This window comes from Somniosus microcephalus, chromosome 12 (genome assembly GCF_052327205.1).
Source record: "Somniosus microcephalus isolate GS21.2 chromosome 12, FLI_Smic_1.0, whole genome shotgun sequence".
Classification (NCBI taxonomy): domain Eukaryota; kingdom Metazoa; phylum Chordata; class Chondrichthyes; order Squaliformes; family Somniosidae; genus Somniosus; species Somniosus microcephalus.
The window spans coordinates 12880027-12901596 of record NC_140998.1 but is presented as its reverse complement, the minus strand read 5'-3'; the positions used below and the strand labels follow the sequence as shown (position 1 = coordinate 12901596).

The window sequence follows — 21570 nt, the reverse complement described above, 5'->3', positions numbered from 1 at the left end:
GTTACCGTCTGCAGACGTTCACAGCGGTCAGTGCAGGGTTACCAACTCCTAGAGGTTTGACCACCTGACCTCCTGCCTTCAACTGCCCCGCCCCCACACTCCCGCCATTGGTCGCCCAACACGCCCATCCTCGCCGTGCCCCGCTCCCACACTCCTGCCATCGGTCGCCCAACACGCCCATCCTCACGGTGCCCCACCCCCTCACTCCCGCCATCGGTCGCCCCACACGCCCGCCATCGGTCACCCCCACACTCCCGCCATCGGTCGCCCCACACGCCCACCATCGGTCGCCCCACACGCCCGCCATCGGTCACCCCCACACTCCCGCCATTGGTCGCCCAACACGCCCATCCTCGCCGTGCCCCGCTCCCACACTCCCGCCATCGGTCGCCCAACACGCCCATCCTCACCGTGCCCCGCTCCCACACTCCCGCCATCGGTCACCCCAACACTCCCGCCATTGGTCGCCCAACACGCCCATCCTCACGGTGCCCCGCCCCCACACTCCTGCCATCGGTTGCCCCACACGCCCATCCTCACGGTGCCCCGCCCCCACACTCCCGCCATCGGTCACCCCAACACTCCCGCCATTGGTCGCCCCTCACTCCCGCCATTGGTCGCCCAACACTCCTATCCTCGCCGTGCCCTGCCCCCACACTCCCGCCATCAGTCACCCCCACACTCCCGCCATCGGTCACCCCAACACTCCCGCCATTGGTCGCCCCTCACTCCCGCCATCGGTCACCCCAACACTCCCGCCATTGGTCGCCCCTCACTCCCGCCATCGGTCACCCCAACACTCCTGCCATTGGTCGCCCAACACGCCCATCCTCATGGTGCCCCGCCCCCACACTCCCGCCATTGGTCGCCCAACACGCCCATCCTCACGATGCCCCACCCCCACACTCCCGCCATTGGTCGCCCAACACACCCATCCTCATGGTGCCCCGCCCCCACACTCCCACCATTGGTCGCCCAACACGCCCATCCTCACGATGCCCCACCCCCACACTCCCGCCATTGGTCGCCCAACACACCCATCCTCATGGTGCCCCGCCCCCACACTCCCACCATTGGTCGCCCAACACGCCCATCCTCATGGTGCCCCGCCCCCACACTCCCGCCATTGGTCGCCCAACACGCCCATCCTCACGATGCCCCACCCCCACACTCCCGCCATTGGTCGCCCAACACATCCATCCTCACGGTGCCCCGCCCCCACACTCCCGCCATTGGTCGCCCAACACACCCATCCTCACGGTGCCCTGCCCCCACACTCCCGCCATCGGTCGCCCAACACGCCCATCCTCATGGTGCCCCGCCCCCACACTCCCGCCATCGGTCGCCCAACACACCCATCCTCGCGGTGCCCCGCCCTCCCACGGCCAATTGGACAAAGAACAGACTCTTCGTTACCCGATTGGATGATGCGTGACTGCCCGTCAAACAGACTTTCTTCCCGTCTCCAATATTTTTAAAACTAATAAACAAAAGTGTTCAAAGAAAATGAAAAACAGGCACAATTATTTTTTAATCCTATGATATTTCTCCTGGGTTTACTCGTGGCAGTGCCCTGGAGATAAATCTTCAATTCCTGGAGACTCCGGACCAATCCTGGGGGGTTGGCAGTCCCTAGTTAAGTGTGTTGAGAGAGACCGTTTGGCCCATCTTTCCACAGAAACATCCATCACTGCAACTAACTACCTGTTGAATGACTGTATGGGGTTTCCCCCTCCACTCCCCTAGCCGGAGACACTTCCATCTGTCAATCACTCTTTATATTGAGATAGAGGATCAGCCATGATCATATTGAATGGCTAGCAGGCTCGAAGGGCCGAATGGCCTACTCCTGTTTCTATTTTACTATGTTTCTATGTGAAGGCATGAAATTACCTCCACCAAATTAGAGAAGGACATTAATAAACTTGCAAAATGGGCATACAATTGGCAAATGACGTTCAACACAGACAAATGTGAGGTATTACATTTTGGTGGGAACAATAGGGAGGTCACTTATCACTTGGAATGATGACTCCCAGTGATGCAGAGACACAGAGTGCCCACAGCGCCTGGTCTGCACTCGAGGCCTCCATAATAAGCACCTGCGAAGAGACGCTCGGTCACTCGACCAGGAAACACCAAGACTATTTCGACGAGAATGACCAGGTGATCCAGGAGCTAATAAGCCGCAAGCGCAAGGCATTCCTGATCTGGAAACAGCAACACAACCCGAGAGCAAGAAAGCAGCTCTACAGACGCCTGAAGGCGGAGGTCCAACAAAAAACTCGCGACCTAAGGAACAGATGGTGGGTGGAGAAAGTGCAGGAGATCCAGCAGCTAGCCGACAAACACGACGTGCGTGGATTCTTCAGCGCAGTCAAGACCATCTACGGCCCAAGCACCCAAGGCCCTTCCCCACTGTGGGCCAAGAACGGAGAGGTACTCATCAAGGAGAGAGAGGCAGTCAGTGCCCGCTGGAAGGAGCACTTCGAAGATCTCCTTAACCGCGACTCTGTCTTTGACATGAGTGTCCTCAACTCCATCCCACAGCATGCTACCTGCCACCATCTCAGCACAACCCCAGCCCGGCATGAGGTTGAAAAGGCCATCCGACAACTGAAGAACAAGGCCTCAGGAGCAGATGGAATCCCCGCCGAGGCACTAAAGCATGGCAGAGAAGCACTACTGGCGTGAATTCATGAACTCATTTCTCTTACCTGGAAGGAGGAGAGCATGCCAGGGGATCTCAGAGACGCTGTAATTGTGACCATCTTCAAGAAAGGTGACAAGTCCGATTGCAGTAATTACAGAGGAGTCTCCCTGCTGTCTGCCACAGGGAAAGTCATCGCAAGAATCCTCCTCAATCGCCTTCTCCCAGTGGCCGAAGAGCTCCTCCCAGAGTCGCAATGCGGATTCCGCCCACTAAGGGGCACAATGGACATGATCTTCCCCGCACGTCAATTACAAGAGAAATGCAGGGAACAGCACCAACCGCTGTACATGGCCTTCTTTGATCTCACAAAGGCCTTCGACACTGTCAACCGTGAGAGATTATGGAGTGTCCTCCTCAAATTCGGTTGCCCTCAAAAGTTTGTCACCATCCTCCGCCTACTTCACGACGACATGCAAGCCATGATCCTGACCAATGGTTCCACCACAGACCCAATTCACGTACGAACTGGGGTCAAGCAAGGCTGTGTCATCGCACCAACACTCTTCTCGATCTTCTTTGCTGCAATGCTCCATCTCACCTTCAGTAAGCTCCCTGCTGGAGTGGAGCTAATTTACAGAACAAACGGGAAACTGTTCAACCTCCTTCGCCTCCAGTCCAGATCCAAGGTCGTCCCATCCTCTGTCATCGAATTACAGTATGCAGACGAAGCTTGCATCTGCGCTCACTCAGAGGTCGAACTCCAAACCATCATCAACACCTTCTCCGAAGCGTATGAGAGCATGGGCCTTACACTAAACATCCGTAAGACAAAGACCCTCTACCAACCTGCCCCCGCTGCACAGTACTGCCCCCCAATTATCAAAATCCACGACAAGGCCTTGGACAACGTGGACCACTTTCCATACCTCGGGAGTCTACTGTCAACAAGGGCAGACATCGACGACGAAGTCCAACACCGCCTTCAGTGTGCCAGTGCAGCCTTCGGTCACCTGAGGAAGAGAGTGTTTGAAGACCAGGACCTCAAACCCGGCACTAAGCTCATGGTCTACAGAGCAGCAGTGACACCCACCCTGCTGTATGCCTCAGAGACATGGACCATGTACAGCAGGCACCTCAAAGCACTGGAGAGGTACCACCAACGCTGCCTCCGCAAGATCCTGCAAATCCATTGGCAGGATAGGCGCACCAACGTCACTTGCTCAGGTCAACATCCCCAGCATCGAAGCTTTGACCACGCTCAATCAGCTCCGATGGACGGGTCACATTGTCCGCATGCCCGATACGAGACACCCAAAACAAACGCTCTACTCAGAGCTCCAACACGGCAAGAGAGCCCCAGGTGGGCAGAGGAAACGCTTCAAGGACACCCTCAAAGCCTTCTTGAAAAAGTGTAACATCCCCACCGACACCTGGGAATCCCTGGCCCAAGACCGCACAAAGTGGAGGAGAAGCATCCGGGAAGGCGACGAACACCTCGAGTTTCTTTGCCGGGAGCAAGCGGAAGCCAAGCTCAGGCAGCACAAGGAGCGCATGTCAACCCAAGCACCCCACCCACCCGCCCCTTCAACCACCGTCTGCCCCACCTGTGACAGAGACTGTAGGCCCCACATTGGACTCATCAGCCACCTGTGAACTCATTTTTAATGTGGAAGCATGTCATCCTCGGTTCCGAGGGACTGCCTAAGAAGGAGGGGGCGAGTCTAGGTGGGGTAGAGGAACAAATGGATCTCAGAGTACAAATACACAAATCACTAAAAGTTGCGACACAGGTTAGCAAGGCCATTAAAAATGCAAACCAAGCACTAGGGTTTATTTCCAGAGGGATAGAATTGAAAAGTAGGGAAGTTATGCTAAACCTGTATCGAACCTTGGTTAGACCACACTTAGGCCTAGAAATTCGGTTGGCTTTGCACCCAGTTTTCGCCCAAAGAGGGCTTTTGCGCCACTTGCTAAACTTCCCCCAATATTCAGCGGTGCGGTAATGGCGGCGTTAGCCAGTAGCGCTGCGCCGCCACCGATGACGTCATCGGTGTGCGCAGTGCCCCGCTACCGCCCCACTACCGGCCTGACCGCCATATTGAGTTGCGGCCACCTCTTCCGCGGCGGCCGCAAACAGCGACCAGAAAACGGGGCCTACCTGATGCGGTAGTGGGGCGAGTTAAGGCGGATGTGCGGCCGGCCGCTTTTTCGGCGGCCGCCTGCCCGCACCTCCTTCCCCGGCCTCCTCCACCGCCCCCCCCCGCGGCATTGCCGGCTGTTTTCCGGGAGCCCGGCACTTCTCCGTGGTGCCGGGCTCATTTGCCGGCACTAGCGAGCGGCGATTGCGCTGTTGCAGGCACCTCCCCCTTAAGAGAGGGAGGAAGGCCTGCAGTACCGCAGCCTGCCGCTCCGCAGCGGGTGGCGCTGCGGCACTTAGCGCGCCGATATTCAGTTTCAGCGCCCCAAGCGGGGGTGCCGAAACCCTTGATTTGCGGCCGGCTTCGACTTGGGGCGCTGAAACTGAATATCCGGCGGGCGCAAGTGGCTCCGCGCGCAGCGGTAATTTCTGGGTGTAAGCGAGCTGGCCGCCCCAAAGTCAATTTCTAGCCCTTAGAGTATTGCAGACAGTTCTGGTCACCATATTATAAAAAGGATATAGAGGCACTGGAGAGGGTGCAGAGAAGATTTACAAGGATGATACCAGAAATGCGAGGGTATACATATCAGGAAAGGATGAACAGGCTGGGTCTCTTTTCTCTTGAAAAAAGAAGGCTGAGGGGTGACCTAATAGAGGTCTTTAAAATGATGAAAGGTTTTGATAGAGTGGATACAGAGAGAAAGTTTCCACTTGTGGGGAAGAGCATAACTAGAGACCATCAATATAAGATAGTCACCAAGAAATCCAATAGGGAATTCAGAAGAAACTTCTTTACCAAAGAGTGGTGAGAATGTGGAACTCGCTGCCACAGGGAGTGGTTGAAGTGAATAGTATCTGTCAGGGTTGGGGAGCCACGGGGCCGTGTAGATACGGGGCCGTGCTCCCCGGGCAAGGTAGGTTCTGGACCCAAGTGCAGAAACCAGGCTAGAGGCAGGTATACAATCTTAAGGAACAGTACTTTATTCATTACTTAACTAGATTCACACATAACTAGATTCATACAAGGAACACAACAGCATACGTAAGAACTCGAGACAGGAACACCACATCATACATAGAACTCGAGAGAAGAACAATATACATAGAACTCGAGACAAGTTACAAAACGGCTAGTCAAGAATAGGAACTCAGGACAGCTTCCATGAGGCAACCTACTTGTCCATACTGGAGTGACCCCAGGCCACCATTACCAGCAACCTACCATCTACATTCAACCATCTACCGAGGTGCCTGGAGAGGGAGGAGTAGAGGACAGAGGAGGCCAGCATTACAACTGGAGAGGCCTTCCATCACTGCCTCCCAATTTGGCCTCCAGTCCAGGAGAGGGAGAGAAGGGAGAGGAATAACACTCAGCTCCAACTTGGAAGGAGGGGAGGAGCTGCATCCTTCAACATCTGCAGGTGGGTGTCTTTTGTGCATTCCCCTAAAGACTTTGCATTCTAGGCGGGGGGAGGAAAGAAGACGGGCCGGAAAGCCTGGCCTGGGTTGGCTGGAGCCTGCCCAGGTGAAGCCTTTTCCCTTACAGTGAGAAGACCTGGTGTGGGGCTGAGCCTGGGCTTTCTCCAGCCTACCCAGGCGAAGACATCTTCTCCCCCTGCCCGAAGACCTTCTGCATAAGACTTTGTTTTTCCATCGGGGAGTGCACCCTGCCGACACCCACCCACCGAATACCACCTTGAGTGGGGACCCTGCCTTTGCGGCCCCCCTCCTTCCCACCCCCCCTCTCTCTCTTTGTCCTCTCTTTGCCTCTCTGAAAAGGCACCTCCTTTTAACTTTACTAATTGCCAATTGAGCAGAGGGAAGGAAGGCCCCTCTCCCATTTAACTCCATCAAGGGGAGAGGCGGGCCAGTTACTTTGAACTCCCTCTGCTCAAGGGAAGACTTTTTACATTACCAAGGCCATTAACACCGTAGGGCCTGTGACTTGGGGTGTGTGTAGCTCTTTTAAGAACCACCCCACTATGGCTTCCACATCTGCGGCGGTGACGGGGCCGGCAAGAACCTATGCGGCGGTGGCGACCAAAGCCATGGCTACTCCCGCTTCTGCTGCTGCCCCGACGCCATTCCGACTCATAACAAAGAAGCTTGGGGTGAAGAGCTACACCCACCCCAACATGACCATCGAGGCGTGCGTGAAGGCCATGGCTGGGGTTGTCGGCCCTCCAGTCATACTCGCCACCTCGAAAATGTATGGGAAGGCTGTGTTCTTCCTGGAGTCGGAGCAGGCGGTGGCCCAGGCCATCACCAAGGGGCTCACCGTGGGCGGGACCTTCCTGCCGGTGGACCCTCTGGAGGCTACCGCGCAGAGGGTCGTATTATCGAACGTCCCGCCCTACATCTCGAGTGAGCTCCTCCTCCCCCACTTGCTCCAACTCGGGGAGGTGAGGTCGGGGATCACGCCGATCCCGCTCGGATTCCGGGAAGCCAGCCTTCGCCATGTCTTCTCCTTCCGGCGCCAGGCCTTCGTTCAGCTGGCGCGGGAGGGGGAGACTGATGGGGCTTTTTCGGTCCTCCATGAGGGGACCCTTCACCGCGTCTTCTGGACGACGGACGGCGTGCGGTGCCACGCCTGCAAGGAGGTGGGGCATATACGAAGAAACTGCCCCGCCTCCAAGGCCGCCAGGTCGTCTGGCGTGGCCGAGGCTGGCGCCACCGCCGCTCCTCCCCCCGGGTCTGGCCGTGCCCCCCCCCAAACAAATACTACCGGGGTGCGGTTGTCGTCGGAGGTCGATGCCATCCAGGCCTCCGGCGAGGGGGAGGAAGTGCATCCGGTCGGGAAGAGGGCGCGGAAAAATAAACACCGTGAGGTGGGCCCCCCGAGGGAGCGCGTGCCCCTGGATATGGAGCCCCTGACACCCGAGCGCGTTACCGCGTTAATCAGGGAGGGCGAGAGTGGGAGGGACCTCGTGCCCGAGCCTGTGGCCGCAACCGCCGAGGCGGAAGCGCCAGAACCTGCGGCCGGGCTTGGGCCCGAGGGACCCGACGAACCTGCTCCACCGGAGGGAGCAGGGGAGGCCCCTGCAGAAATGGAGGTCTCCCCCTATCCCTCCACTTTAAAAAGAAGGCGCGACCCCCAGGAGGAGGAGGAGGACCAGGAGGAGGAAGGTCCCTCCGGTCAGGGGGAGTCGTCGCCCACCGCGGGTACTGCGCCCCACCTCACCGCTGTCACCATCGTAAGCGATCGGCAGGGGTCGCCTGTCCCTGGGGAGGCTGAGGCAGAGGTGTCTGCCCTGCTCGTGCCTCCTGGGGATGGGGACGAGACCCTGCCCGTGGGGGGGGTCGCGGAACAACCCGCGGCCGAGATCGATCCCCTTTCGGTGGCGTTACCCCTCGACGAGTCGGGCGGCTTGGAGTCTGGGTCGGGCGAGCTCGCGGAAGATGAGCTCGCCCAAAGCGGCCCGGACATTTCCCAGGTGCTGCTCGACCTCGTCGAGGATTTCACAAGAAATACCCCTTCTGCTGGGTCGGAGGCTGGTGGCGCAGTAGAGGAAGGCCCTCTGTCTGTGTCTCTGGCACCGGGCGACTTGGAGGAGATCAGATTTACATATTCTCCGGTCTCTCCGGTCGTTCCGGCGCCTGGGGCGGAGGGGGGCACCGAACCGCCGCCGTCTTCTGGCCCAGCGCCCCTGCAGGAGCCCAGGGAGGAATCCTCCGCCACCGATCCTGGGGGTGGGATCCGGGCGGAGGCGGGGCCGGCCGTTGCGGCCGAGCCATTCACTGCGCTCTGCGTGACGGACGGGTCGGCCGCCGGTGGCAACCCCCCGGAGGAGGACGGGGACTCGGTGGTGGGGGCGGGGGACGACTGGGATTCCATCGCCGATGAGGCGATGGATGACCTCCCGTCCCTCGCCGGGACCCCCCTCATTCCCAACGAGGAACTCCGGGACTTTGTGGCCACGTGCCAGGGTCGTCACAGGATTCGGGTGGCCCTTGACAGATGGCCGGACCTGGCGCTGCTCGTCGGGTCGGCCCGCACCACCGTCAAAGCCATGGACGCGGGCGCGGGAGTGAGCACGCTCTGGCTGCGTCAGCTCCGGTCCTTCCTCACTGGGCTGCTAAGGGAGTGGCGGTTGACTAGCGGCCGCTCTCCCTTCCCCCGTTAGATATAAGTAGAGGTTGATCTATGCTTCTGAAATGAAGATAACCATAGCCAGCCTCAACATCAACGGCAGCAGGGAAGCTAGCCGCAGATTTAATAACTTTTCGGTCCTTCGGGACGGGAAGTATGCGGTGTGCTTCCTGCAAGAAACCCACACCGTTCCGGGAGACGAGGCCACGTGGCTCCTGGAGTGGCAAGGAGGGGTCAGCATGAGTCACCTCTCCAGTGCTTCCAGTGGGGTGGCTATCTTGCTGGCCCCGCATTTTCAGCCGGAGATCTTGGGGGTCAAGGAGCTCGTGCCGGGCCGCTTGCTCCAGGTCACTGTTCGCCTGGGGGGCGTGCCGCTCCATCTATTGAACGTGTACACCCCTGGGGCCGGTGCGCAGCAAGCACGCTTCTTTGAAGAAGTGTCCACTCTTCTGGGCTCCATCGACGCGGGCGAGTGCGTCATCCTCGGGGGAGATTTTAATTGTACCGTCGAGGCGAGGGACTGCACGGGCACCCTGTCATGCCCGGCGGCGATGGAGAAGTTGAGGGACCTGGTCGGGTCCCTCGACTTGGTGGACGTCTGGCGAAATCTCCATCCCGACTCCAGCGCCTTCACTTGCGTGAGGTCTGGGAGAGGAGCGTCCAGAATCGACCGCCTCTACATTTCCCGGGCATATGTCTCCTGCATTCCGGCGGCTTCCTTGCGGCCGGTGCCATGCACGGACCACCACCTGGTGTGGGCGGAGCTCGTTCCGCTGCGCGCAGGGGGGGTTCCACGTATTGGCACTTTAACAACCTGCTGCTGGAGGACGCACGGTTCCGGGATTCGTTTAGTCGGTTCTGGGCCGGCTGGAGAAGGAAGCGGGGGGGCTTCCCCTCCTTGAGGCTATGGTGGGATGTGGGCAAGGCTCACATCCGTCTCTTCTGTCAGGAGTACGCGAAGGGGTCGACCAAGAGGCGGGAGGCCCGGGTCGGGCAGTTGGAGAAGGAGGTGCTCGACCTGGAGTCCCGTCTCGGTCAAGTCTTCGAGGACCCGGCCCTGCGGATGGTGTACGAAGAGAAGAAGGGCGCACTGAAGGACCTGCAGCTTGTCGGGTCCCGAGGCGCGTACGTGAGGTCACGGATCCAGTTCCTGCGGGACCTGGACCGCGGCTCCCCCTTCTTCTACTCGCTGGAAAAAAGACGGGGGGTCCGTAAGCAGCTCTTGGAGCTGCTGGCCGACGACGGATCTCTGGTCTCGAATCCGGAGGGAATCCGTGCGGAGACCCGCGCTTATTACGGGGCTCTGTTCTCTCCGGATCCGTCCAGCGAGGATGCGTGCAGAGTTTTGTGGGAGGACCTGCCGAAGGTCGGCCTGGAGGACGCCGATAAATTGGACGCTCCTCTGAGTCTGGAGGAGCTGACCGGCGCCCTCCGCCAGCTCTCTAGGGGAAAGTCCCCAGGGCTGGACGGGCTGACCATGGAGTTCCACAGGGCGTTCTGGGACGTCTTGGGGGGCGACTATGCGCGGGTCCTGGGGGAAAGTTTGGCGACCGGGGAGATGCCCCTCTCTTGGCGCAGGGCAGTTATTGTCCTGCTGCCTAAGAGGGGTGATCTCCGCCTCCTTAAAAACTGGCGCCCGGTCTCTCTCCTCAGCACGGACTATAAAATTTTTGCCAGGGCTATGTCTGTTCGCCTAGGCGCCGTGCTGGCCCACATGATCCACCCCGACCAGTCCTACACGGTCCCGGGCCGGACCATCCATGATAACATCCATCTGGTCCGGGACCTGGTCCACCATTCCCAGAGGGCTGGTCTGTCGGTCGCCTTCCTTTCCCTGGATCAGGAGAAGGCGTTCGACAGGGTGGATCACGAGTTAACGGGTCCTTGACGGCACCCCTTCGCTTCGGGAGGGGGGTGCGTCAGGGATGCCCCATGTCCGGCCAGTTATATGCCGTTTGCGTAGAGCCTTTCCTGCGCCTCTTGCGGAAGAGGTTGACGGGACTGGCTCTGCAAGGGCCGGGCGTGGAGGTGGTCCTGTCGGCTTACGCCGATGACGTGCTCCTCACGGTCATGGATCCCGCTGACTTGGGGAGGATGTGGGAATGCCAGCAGATTTACTCGGACGCATCCTCCGCCAAGATCAACTGGGAGAAATGTTCTGGACTCCTGGTGGGTCAGTGGCGGGTGGACTCCCTGCCGGAGGAGTTCAGGCCCTTCGCCTGGAGCACCACGCACCTCCTCTACTTGGGAGTCTATCTCAGCCCTGCCGAGGACGCCTGGCCGGCGAACTGGCAAGATTTGGAGGCCAAAGTCACCACTCGCTTAGGACGCTGGACAGGATTGCTCCGAGTGTTGTCCTACAGGGGTCGAGCGATGGTCATAAACCAACTGGTGGCCACCATGTTGTGGTACCGGTTCGTCACTTTGATCCCTCCCCCTGCGTTTGTCGCCAAGATACAGAAGAAGCTCGTCGACTTCTTCTGGGACAAAAGGAAGCACTGGGTCTCTGCCGTGGTTCTGAGTCTCCTGCTTAGGGAGGGCGGTCAGGCGTTGGTGTGCCTCCGCACCCAGGCTGCGACTTTCCGTCTTCAGACGCTGCAGAGATACCTGTACGTCGAGAATCCTCCGGGATGGTGTGCGCTGGCGACGTATTTTTTCCGCCAGCTGCACGGCCTCAATTACGACATGCAGCTCCTGTTTTTGGAAGTGGGCGGCAGGCGTGCCAGCCTGCGGGGGCTGCCTGTCTTCTACCAGGAACTGCTATGGGTTTGGAACTATGTCGCCTCCAGGCGGAGCTCTGTTCAGGAATCCGCACCTCCACGTCCGCGAGTTCGGGTGGCTGGCGGAACGCAGGGCTGTGCCTGGTAGGGTGACTAGAGTCGGGGACCTACTCGATGGCGGAGGAGCGGGCTGGATGGCGCCGGAGGAGTTGGCGCGGCGCATGTCTTGGGACAACGTCCGGCTCGCGGTCGATGCCATCGAGGCGGTGAAAGCGACGCTGCACCCCGGCGCCACGAGGTGTATCGAGGCGGCTCAAGCACGTGGGGCGATCCAGTCCGAGCTTTCCCCCGTTCGGACGGAATTCCTTATCGGCGCCCTGCCCCGAAACCCCCCTCGGGGATCGGCGCCTCACAACTTAAGCCGTCTCGAGGAGATGCCCTCCATGCCTTTTCATTCCGCACGGAGGGGTTTCCTGTACGGGCTGCTCCTGCACACCTTCCACTTTGTCATCTTCGCCTGCCGTCCGGACACGCCGTGGCGTGCCGTTTTGCCTTCCGGCGGAGGCGGAGGTCCCCAATGGAGGGCTCTCTATGCGGGAGTCCTCCCTTGTTCTATTGGGGACTTGGCCTGGAGGGTGTTGCACGGAGCAGTCCCGTGCAATATATTGTTAAATAGATTCACGGACACCCAGACCGCCTGTTTGTTTTGCGGTCTGGAGGAGTCCGTTTTTCATGTTTATGTTCAATGTGTGAGGTTGCAGCCCCTCTTCCATTACTTGAAGGGGCTGCTCCTTGATTTTTGGTTGCACTTCAGTCCCACGCTCTTGATCTACGGTCACCCGGTGCGGAGGGGAGCGGGCAGGCTGGAAGACCTCCTCGTGGGTCTGCTCCTGGGCCTGGCAAAAAAAGCCATTAATTGGTCCAGGCAGCGGGCGGTCGATGGGGTCATCCGGCCAGATTGCCTCCCTCTTTTCCGCGGCCATGTTCGCGCCCGGGTGGCCCTGGAGATGGAGCACGCGGTGTCCGCTGGCGCACTCGAGCACTTCCGTGACCGGTGGGTGCCGCGGGGACTGGAGTGCATAATTGGATTAAATGACAAAATTTTGATTTGATTTGTTAAGCTTTATTTAAAGATTTATTAGAGTTTTAGTTACAGTTTATTTGTTCAAGTTATTTTTGTCCTACAAAAAGAGGACCAAACAAGTGAAGGTGCCATCTAGAGGCTACAGAAGGAACTGACTGGCACCCTCACAGTATCGAAGCATTTAAGGGGAAGCTAGACAAGCACACGAGGGAGAAGGGAATCGAGGGTTATGCTGATAGATTTAGATGAGGAAAGACGGGAGGAGGCTCGAGTGGAGCATAAACACCGACATGGCCTGATTGGGCCGAATGGCCTGTTTCTGTGCCGTATATCCTATGAAATCCTATGTAATCTACAAGGCACAAGTCAGGAGTGTGATGGAATACTCTCCAGTGTAGCTCCAACAACACTCAAGTGGCTCGACACCAAAAAGTCCGCTTGATTGGCACCCCATCCACCACCTTAAACATTCACTCCCTCCACCACCGGCGCACCGTGGCTGCAGTGTGCACCATCTACAAGATGCACTGCAGCAACTCGCCAAGGCTTCTTCGACAGCACCTCCCAAACCCGCGACCTCTGAGAAGGACGAGGGCAGCAGGTGCATGGGAACACCACCATAAGAACATAAGAACATAAGAAATAGGAGCAGGAGTCGGCCATACGGCCCCTCGAGCCTGCTCCACCATACAATAAGATCATGGCTGATCTTCGACCTCAACTCCACTTTCCCGCCTGGTCCCCATATCCCTTGATTCCCCTAGAGTACAAAAATCTATCTCTCTCAGCCTCCAAGTTACAAACCATCCTGACTTGGAAGTATATCGCTGTTCCTTCATCATCGCTGGGTCAAAATCCTGGAACTCCCTCCCTAACAGCACTGTGGGAGCACCTTCACCACACGGACTGCAGCGGTTCAAGAAGGCGGCTCACCACCACCTTCTCCAGGGCAATTAGGGATGGGCAATAAATGTCGGCCTTGCCAGTGACGCCCACATCCCGTGAATGAATAAAAAAACTTTGTACCCATGGCCTCTCATTTTACAACCGTGCTTGAAATAGTGCTCAGGATGAGCCTTTTCTCTTCTACTCAGCATCTCACATGTCACTGTAAGGTCCCCTCTCATGTGCCTCCTTTCAAGGCTAAAGGGTCTGAACTTTTATAGCCTTTCCTCATAACTTGCAGGTGTCAGCAGTGGCTCGGAGGGTTAAGTCCCACTCCAGAGACTTGAGCATAAACTCCAGGCTGACGCTCCATTGCGGTAGTGACGGATTGCTGCACTGTCGGAGGTGCCGTCTTTCGGATGAGACGTTAAACCGAAGCCCCTTCTGCTCTCTCAGAAGTGCAACAAGACCTGGGTGTCCTTGTGCACCAGTCGCTGAAGGTAAGCATGCAGGTGCAGCAGGCGGTGAAGAAGGCAAATGGTATGTTGGCCTTCATCGCGAAAGGGTTTGAATACAGGAACAAGGATGTCTTGCTGCAGTTGTACAGGGCCTTGGTGAGGCCACACCTTGAGTATTGTGCGCAGTTTTGGTCGCCTTATCTGAGGAAGGATGTTCTTGCCATGGAAGGGGTGGAGCGAAGATTCACCAGACTGATACCTGGGATGGCAGGAATGACGTATGAGGAGAGATTGGGTCGATTGGGCTTATACTCGCTGGAGTTTAGAAGAATGAGAGGGGATCTCATCGAAACTTATAAAATTCTGACAGGTCTGGACAAACTAGATGCAGGTAGAATGTTCCCGATGGTCGGAGAGTCCAGATCCAGGGGTCACAGTCTAAGGATAAGGGGTAAGCCATTTAGGACAGAGATGAGGAAGAATTTCTTCACCCAGGGAGTGGTGAACCTGTGGAATTCTCTACCACAGAAGGCGGTTGAGGCCAAGTCTTTAAATATATTCAAGAAGGAGTTAGATATATTTCTTAGAGCTAAAGGTATCAAGGGATATGGGGAGAAGGCAGGGACGGGGTACTGAGTTTGGATGATCAGCCATGATCTCATTAAATGGCGGAGAAGGCTCGAGGGGCCGAATGGCCTACTCCTGCTCCTATCTTCTATGTTTCGATGTTTCTATGTAAAAGATCCCACGGGACTATTCAAAGAAGAGCAGGGGGCGTTCTCTCTGCTGTCCTGGCCAATATTTATCCCTCAATCAACAATACTAATAAAGTTTATCTGGTCATTATCACATTGCTGTTCGTGGGAGCTTGCTGTGTACAGATTGGCTGCCACGTTTCCTACATTACAACAGTGACTACGCTTCAAAAAGTACTTCATCGGCTGTGAAGCACTTTGGGGCATCCTGAGGTGGTGCAAGGCGCTATATAAATGCAAGTTCTTCCTGTCTTTTATTCAACAAAGGAAAGGATAATGTTCCTATAATTTTATGTAAACTCATGAATATGTTTGTCCAGCTCATTAAAAGCACGTTAACAAGTGGCTGCTAAATCAGGACGGTGAAAAGAGAAACGACTGGCGACAGCAATCCCTCCCGAAGGGCAGTATTCCAATCCTGCAACATCGCCCCGTTACAAAGCTGGGACCCCCGCATTGTGGCCCCTCTCCCCAGTGTAAACCAGGGACCCCCGCATTGTGGCCCCTCTCCCCAGTGTAAACCAGGGACCCCCGCATTGTGGCCCCTCTCCCCAGTGTAAACCAGGGACCCCCCGCATTGTGGCCCCTCTCCCCAGTGTAAACCAGGGACCCCCGCATTGTGGCCCCTCTCCCCCAGTGTAAACCAGGGACCCCCCGCATTGTGGCCCCTCTCCCCCAGTGTAAACCAGGGACCCCCGCATTGTGGCCCCTCTCCCCAGTGTAAACCGAGCACTGGGCCAGTGGTCACTCCACCCTCTACAGCCAAGTGCCAACCCAACAGTACTGCCACACAATATATTCTCCAAACAAAAACAAACTAAGAAAGATTGTAATTGTGAGGCAATCGTGAGAGAGTTTATAAGCAGGCCTTTAACCCCTCTATCCCTGAACCCCTCCATCACTAACCCCTCTATCCCTGAACCCTCCATCACTAACCCCTCTATCCCTGAACCCTCCATCACTACCCCTCTATCCCTGAACCCTCCATCACTAACCCCTCTATCCCTGAACCCTCCATCACTAACCCCCTCTATCACTAACCCCTCTATCCCTGGACCCTCTATCACTAACCCCTCTATCCCTGAACCCCTCTATCACTAACCCCTCTATCCCTGAACCCTCCATCACTACCCCCTCTATCACTAACCTCTCTATCACTAACCTCTCTATCACTAACCCCTCTATCACTAACCCCTCTATCACTTGTAATGATATCAGCAAATAGAGATGGTATTTGCCTGTTTATGAAGCCTTATCAGCATGTTTGCATGTATTGATTGCTTGTGCCTGACCAGCAGAGGGCATGTGACCGAGACAAGCAAGGCAGTTTAGTTTGGTTTTAGTTTCGTTCTAGATGCATCACTAGCATCGGTGTCTCCTGTAAATGCTGTATAAAGAGTTGAACAGACTTAGATTAAAAGACATCTTCTTTCATAAATGTCTCGTCATTGAACCCACAAAGAAATCAATACATCACTAACCCCTCTATCCCTGAACCCTCCATCACTAACCCCTCTATCACTAACCCCTCTATCACTAACCCCTCCATCACTAAACCCCTCCATCACTAACCCCTCTATCACTAACCCCTCTATCACTAACCCCTCTATCCCTGAACCCTCCCATCACTAACCCCTCCATCACTAACCCCTCCATCACTAACCCCTCCATCACTAACCCCTCCATCACTAACCCCTCTATCACTAACCCTTCCATCACTAACCCCTCCATCACTAACCCCTCCATCACTAACCCCTCTATCACTAACCCCTCCATCACTAACCCCTCTATCACTAACCCCTCTATCACTAACCCCCTCCATCACTAACCCCTCTATCACTAACCCCTCTATCACAAACTCCTCCATCCCTAACCCCGCTATACCTAACCCCGCTCTCCCAAACCCCTCTGACCATAACCCTGCTATCTCTAACCCCGCTCTCCCTAACCCTCTGACACTAACTCCTCTGACCCTAACCCCTCTGACCCTAATCTGTCTCTCTCAAGAAACTATATTTAAACCTTACAAAACATTGCATCTTGAGAAGATAATTTTCCCTGTTAAAAACAATACAGGATTGCACAAAAAAGCTCGGCAGTAACACTGTCAATGGTTTGGTAATGGCTGACAGCTTACTCCCAGAGACTTGGGTTATTCTCTGAAAATAAAACACAGAGATTAACCCGTGAGCCACTGCAGCCAGCAGAGAGAGAGCGTTTATGATGGCGGAATGTGGAAATGGTCTTAGTGGGGCAGTTGGATGTGGGATTGATGGTCCCAAGTACGGGGCAGCCCACCTATCTTGCTTTGGGTTGGAGAGTCTGTTGTTTGGTCGGTGGACTCCTCCCCACTCCAGGCTACTCCTGTTCGAGGTCTGGGAGTAGGACCCAGAGAAACTGTGCAGTGGGGGGGAGGGAGTGGGAGGGGACTATGGGGCTGCATTTTCAGCCAGTCCAACTGGCAGAGCCGGGGCTGTAGTGCTCGTGAAAGTGGCAGGTAACAACCTGCCGCCCCATTGCCACCGTCACTGTGGCCTCGGCAATGTTCATTGGGAGCCTACCACTTCGCGGGGGGGTGGGGTGGTGGGGGCTGGGTGGGGGTGGGGGTAGTGGGCTGGTGGGCTGGGCGGGGGTGGGGTGGTGGGCTGGGTGGGGGTGGGGTAGTGGGCTGGGCTGGGCGGGGGTGGTGGGCTGGGCGGGGGTGGGGTGGTGGGCTGGGTGGGGGGTGGGGTGGTGGGCTGGGCTGGGCGGGGGTGGTGGGCTGGGCGGGGGTGGGGTGGTGAGCTGGGTGGGGGTGGGGTGGTGGGCTGGGCTGGGCGGGGGTGGGGGGCTGGGCGGGGGGGTGGGGTGGTGGGGTGGTGGGGCTGGGCGGGAGTGGGAGGGGCTGGGTGGGTGTGAGGGGTTTGGGCGGGGTGGGAGTCTGGTCGGGGGGTGGGGGGGCGGGCGTGGGGTGGGAGGGGCTGGGTGGGGGGGCGGGGGGGGGCTGGGCGGCGGGGTGGGGTGGTGGACTGGGTACGGGTGGGGGGTTTGGGCGGGTGGTGGGGTCTGGGTGGGGGTGGGGGTGGTGAGCTGGGGTGGGGGGTGGGGGGTGGGGGGTGGGGTGGTGGGCTGGGCGGGGGGTGGGGTGGTGAGCTGGGTGGGGGTGGGGTGGGGTGGTAGGCTGGGGTGGGGTGGTGGGGGTGGTGGGCTGGGTGGGGTTGGGGGTGGGGTGGTGGGGCTGGGCGGGGGGTGGTGGGTGGTGGGCTGGGTGGGGGTGGGGTGGTGGGCTGGGCGGGGGTGGGGTGGTGGGCTGGGTGGGGGTGGGGTGGTGGGCTGGGTGGGGTTGGGGGTGGGGGTGGTGGGCTGGGCGGGGGCGGGGGTGGTGGGCTGGGTGGGGGTGGGGGGGGGCTGGGCGGGGGGTGGGGTGGTGGGCTGGGTAGGGGTGGGGGGTTTGGGCAGGGTGGGGGTCTGGGCGGGGGGTGGGGGGGGTGGGGGTGTGGGGGGGTGGGGAGGTGGGAGGGGGTGGGGGGGTGGGCGGGTGTGGGGGGGGCTGGAGCCAAAACAACCCCTTTGCAGTCAGGTGGTGGTTACCTTTAAAACGGAAATGGGGTCCCATGAAGTCACACCCCAATCGACATCATCCGGACAAAGAGCCCTCGAGAGGAGAGTTACGCAGAATGTACGGCCCAGAAACAGGCCACTCGGCTCAACTGGTCCATGTCGGTGTTTATGCTCCACACGAGCCTCCTCCCACCCAATGAAGGGTTTCTATTTATTATAGTGAGGGCCAGGGAGGAGCACTGCTGCTCCGACCCACCACACCCTCCAGACTCCCCCCCCCCCCTCCCACCTCTCCATCCTCCTTCACCTCTCCCTCCTCCCCCTCCCTTCGCCCCCACCCTCTCCCTCCATTCCCTCCCTCCTCCCCCCCCCCCACCCCTCCATCCTCCTTCATCTCTCCCTCCTCCCCTCCTTTGCCCCACCCTCTCCCTCCATTCCCTCCCTCCCTCCTCCCCTCCCTCACCCCCACCCTCTCCCTCCATTCCCTCCCTCCCTCCCACCCCTCCATCCTCCTTCATCCCTCCCTCCTCCCCCTCGCTCGCCCCACCCTCTCCCTCCCTTCCATCCCTCCCTCCCTCCATCCTGCCCCATATCCCACCCTCCCTCCTTCCCACCCCCTGCCCTCCCCATCCATCCATCCCATCAACCTCCATCCTTCCCTACCTCCCTACCTCCCTCCATCCCTCCCCCCTCCGGCCTGACATGGCGGTGGCCCAGAGCCAGTGCGATGCCCCGGGGAAGGTGGGGGGGGTGTCAGTCGGTTTCCCGGACCTCATGATGGACACGGCCCACCATTGCAGTATTACTAGGCAGGCAATTGGACGGATTCTGCTCTGTGGGGTGAGGTGGGGTGGGAGAGGAAAGAGGAGGGGAAATCCACCCCAACAGGAGGGGAGTGAGAAATAAATGCGTCATGGCAAAAGCAAGGGTTGGCGAGGAAACTGTCACCACAACAGAGCAGGGTGGCACTGGACCCGAGACACATGGGTCAACACAACAGAGCAGGGTGGCACTGGACCCCGAGACACATGGGTCAACACAACAGAGCAGGGTGGCACTGGACCAGAGACACAAGGGTCACCACAACAGAGCAGGGTGGCACTGGACCCGAGACACAAGGGTCAACACAACAGAGCAGGGTGGCACTGGACCCGAGACACAACGGTCACCCACAACAGAGCAGGGTGGCACTGGACCCGAGACACAAGGGTCAACACAACAGAGCAGGGTGGCACTGGACCCCGAGACACAAGGGGTCAACACAACAGAGCAGGGTGGCACTGGACCCGAGACACATGGGTCAACACAACAGAGCAGGGTGGCACTGGACCTGAGACACATGGGTCAACACAACAGAGCAGGGGTGGCACTGGACCCGAGACACAAGGGTCAACACAACAGAGCAGGGTGGCACTGGACCCGAGACACAAGGGTCAACACAACAGAGCAGGGTGGCACTGGACCCGAGGACACATGGGGTCAACACAACAGAGCAGGGCGGCACTGGACCCGAGACACATGGGTCAACACAACAGAGCAGGGTGGCACTGGACCCGAGACACATAGGTCAACACATCAGAGCAGGGTGGCACTGGACCAGAGACACATGGGTCAACACAACAGAGCAGGGCGGCACTGGACCCGAGACACATGGGTCAACACAACAGAGCAGGGTGGCACTGGACCCGAGACACATAGGTCAACACATCAGAGCAGGGTGGCACTGGACCAGAGACACATGGGGTCAACACAACAGAGCAGGGTGGTACTGGACTCTAGACACATGGGTCAACACAACAGAGCAGGGGTGGTACTGGACTCTAGACACATGGGTCAACACAACAGAGCAGGGTGGTACTGGACTCTAGACACATGGGTCAATACATCAGAGCAGGGTGGCACTGGACCCGAGACACAAGGGTCAACACAACAGAGCAGGGTGGCACTGGACTCTAGACACAAGGGTCAACACGACAGAGCAGGGTGGCACTGGACCCAAGACACAAGGGTCAACACAACAGAGCAGGGTGGCAATGGATCTGAGACACAAGGGTCAACACAACAGAGCAGGGTGGCACTGGACCCGAGACACAAGGGTCAACACAACAGAGTAGGGTGGCGCTGGACCTGAGACACAAGGGTCAACACAACAGAGCAGGGTGGCACTGGACCCGAGACACAAGGGTCAACACAACAGAGTAGGGTGGCACTGGACCCGAGACACAAGGGTCAACACAACAGAGCAGGGTGGCACTGGACTCTAGACACAAGGGTCAACACAACAGAGCAGGGTGGCACTGGACCCTAGACACAAGGGTCAACACAACAGAGCAGAGTGGCACTGGACTCTAGACACAAGGGTCAACACAACAGAGCAGGGTGGCACTGGACCCAAGACACAAGGGTCAGCACATCAGAGCAGGGTGGCACCGGACCCGAGACACAAGGGTCAACACAACAGAGCAGGGTGGCACTGGACCTGAAACACAAGGGTCAACACAACAGAGCAGGGTGGTACTGGACTCTAGACACATGGGTCAACACAACAGAGCAGGGTGGCACTGGACCCCGAGACACATGGGTCAACACAACAGAGCAGGGGTGGCACTGGACCCGAGACACCATAGGCCAACACATCAGAGCAGGGTGGCACCGCACTCTAGACACATGGGTCAACACAACAGAGCAGGGTGGTACTGGACTCTAGACACATGGGTCAACACATCAGAGCAGGGTGGCACTGGACCCGAGACACAAGGGTCAACACAACAGAGCAGGGTGGCACTGGACTCTAGACACAAGGGTCAACACGACAGAGCAGGGTGGCACTGGACCCGAGACACAAGGGTCAACACAACAGAGCAGGGTGGCACTGGACCTGAGACACAAGGGTCAACACAACAGAGCGTCAACACAACAGAGCAGGGTGGCACTGGACCCGAGACACAAGGGTCAACACAACAGAGCAGGGTGGCACTGGACTCTAGACACAAGGGTCAACACAACAGAGCAGGGTGGCACTGGACCCTAGACACAAGGGTCAACACAACAGAGCAGGGTGGCACTGGACTCTAGACACAAGGGTCAACACAACAGAGCAGGGTGGCACTGGACCGAAGACACAAGGGTCAACACAACAGAGCAGGGTGGCACTGGACCCGAAACACAAGGGTCAACACAACAGAGCAGGTTGGCACTGGACCATAGACACAAGGGTCAACACAACAGAGCAGGGTGGCACTGGACCC

The 21570-nt window shown here is 58.0% G+C and overlaps 1 protein-coding gene across 1 annotated transcript in view; it reads right to left on the bottom strand.

The window, feature by feature from the left end:
• Positions 1 to 21570, bottom strand: part of tunar (TCL1 upstream neural differentiation-associated RNA) — a 29534-nt gene that overhangs the window by 6726 nt on the left and 1238 nt on the right. The window lies entirely within an intron of this gene.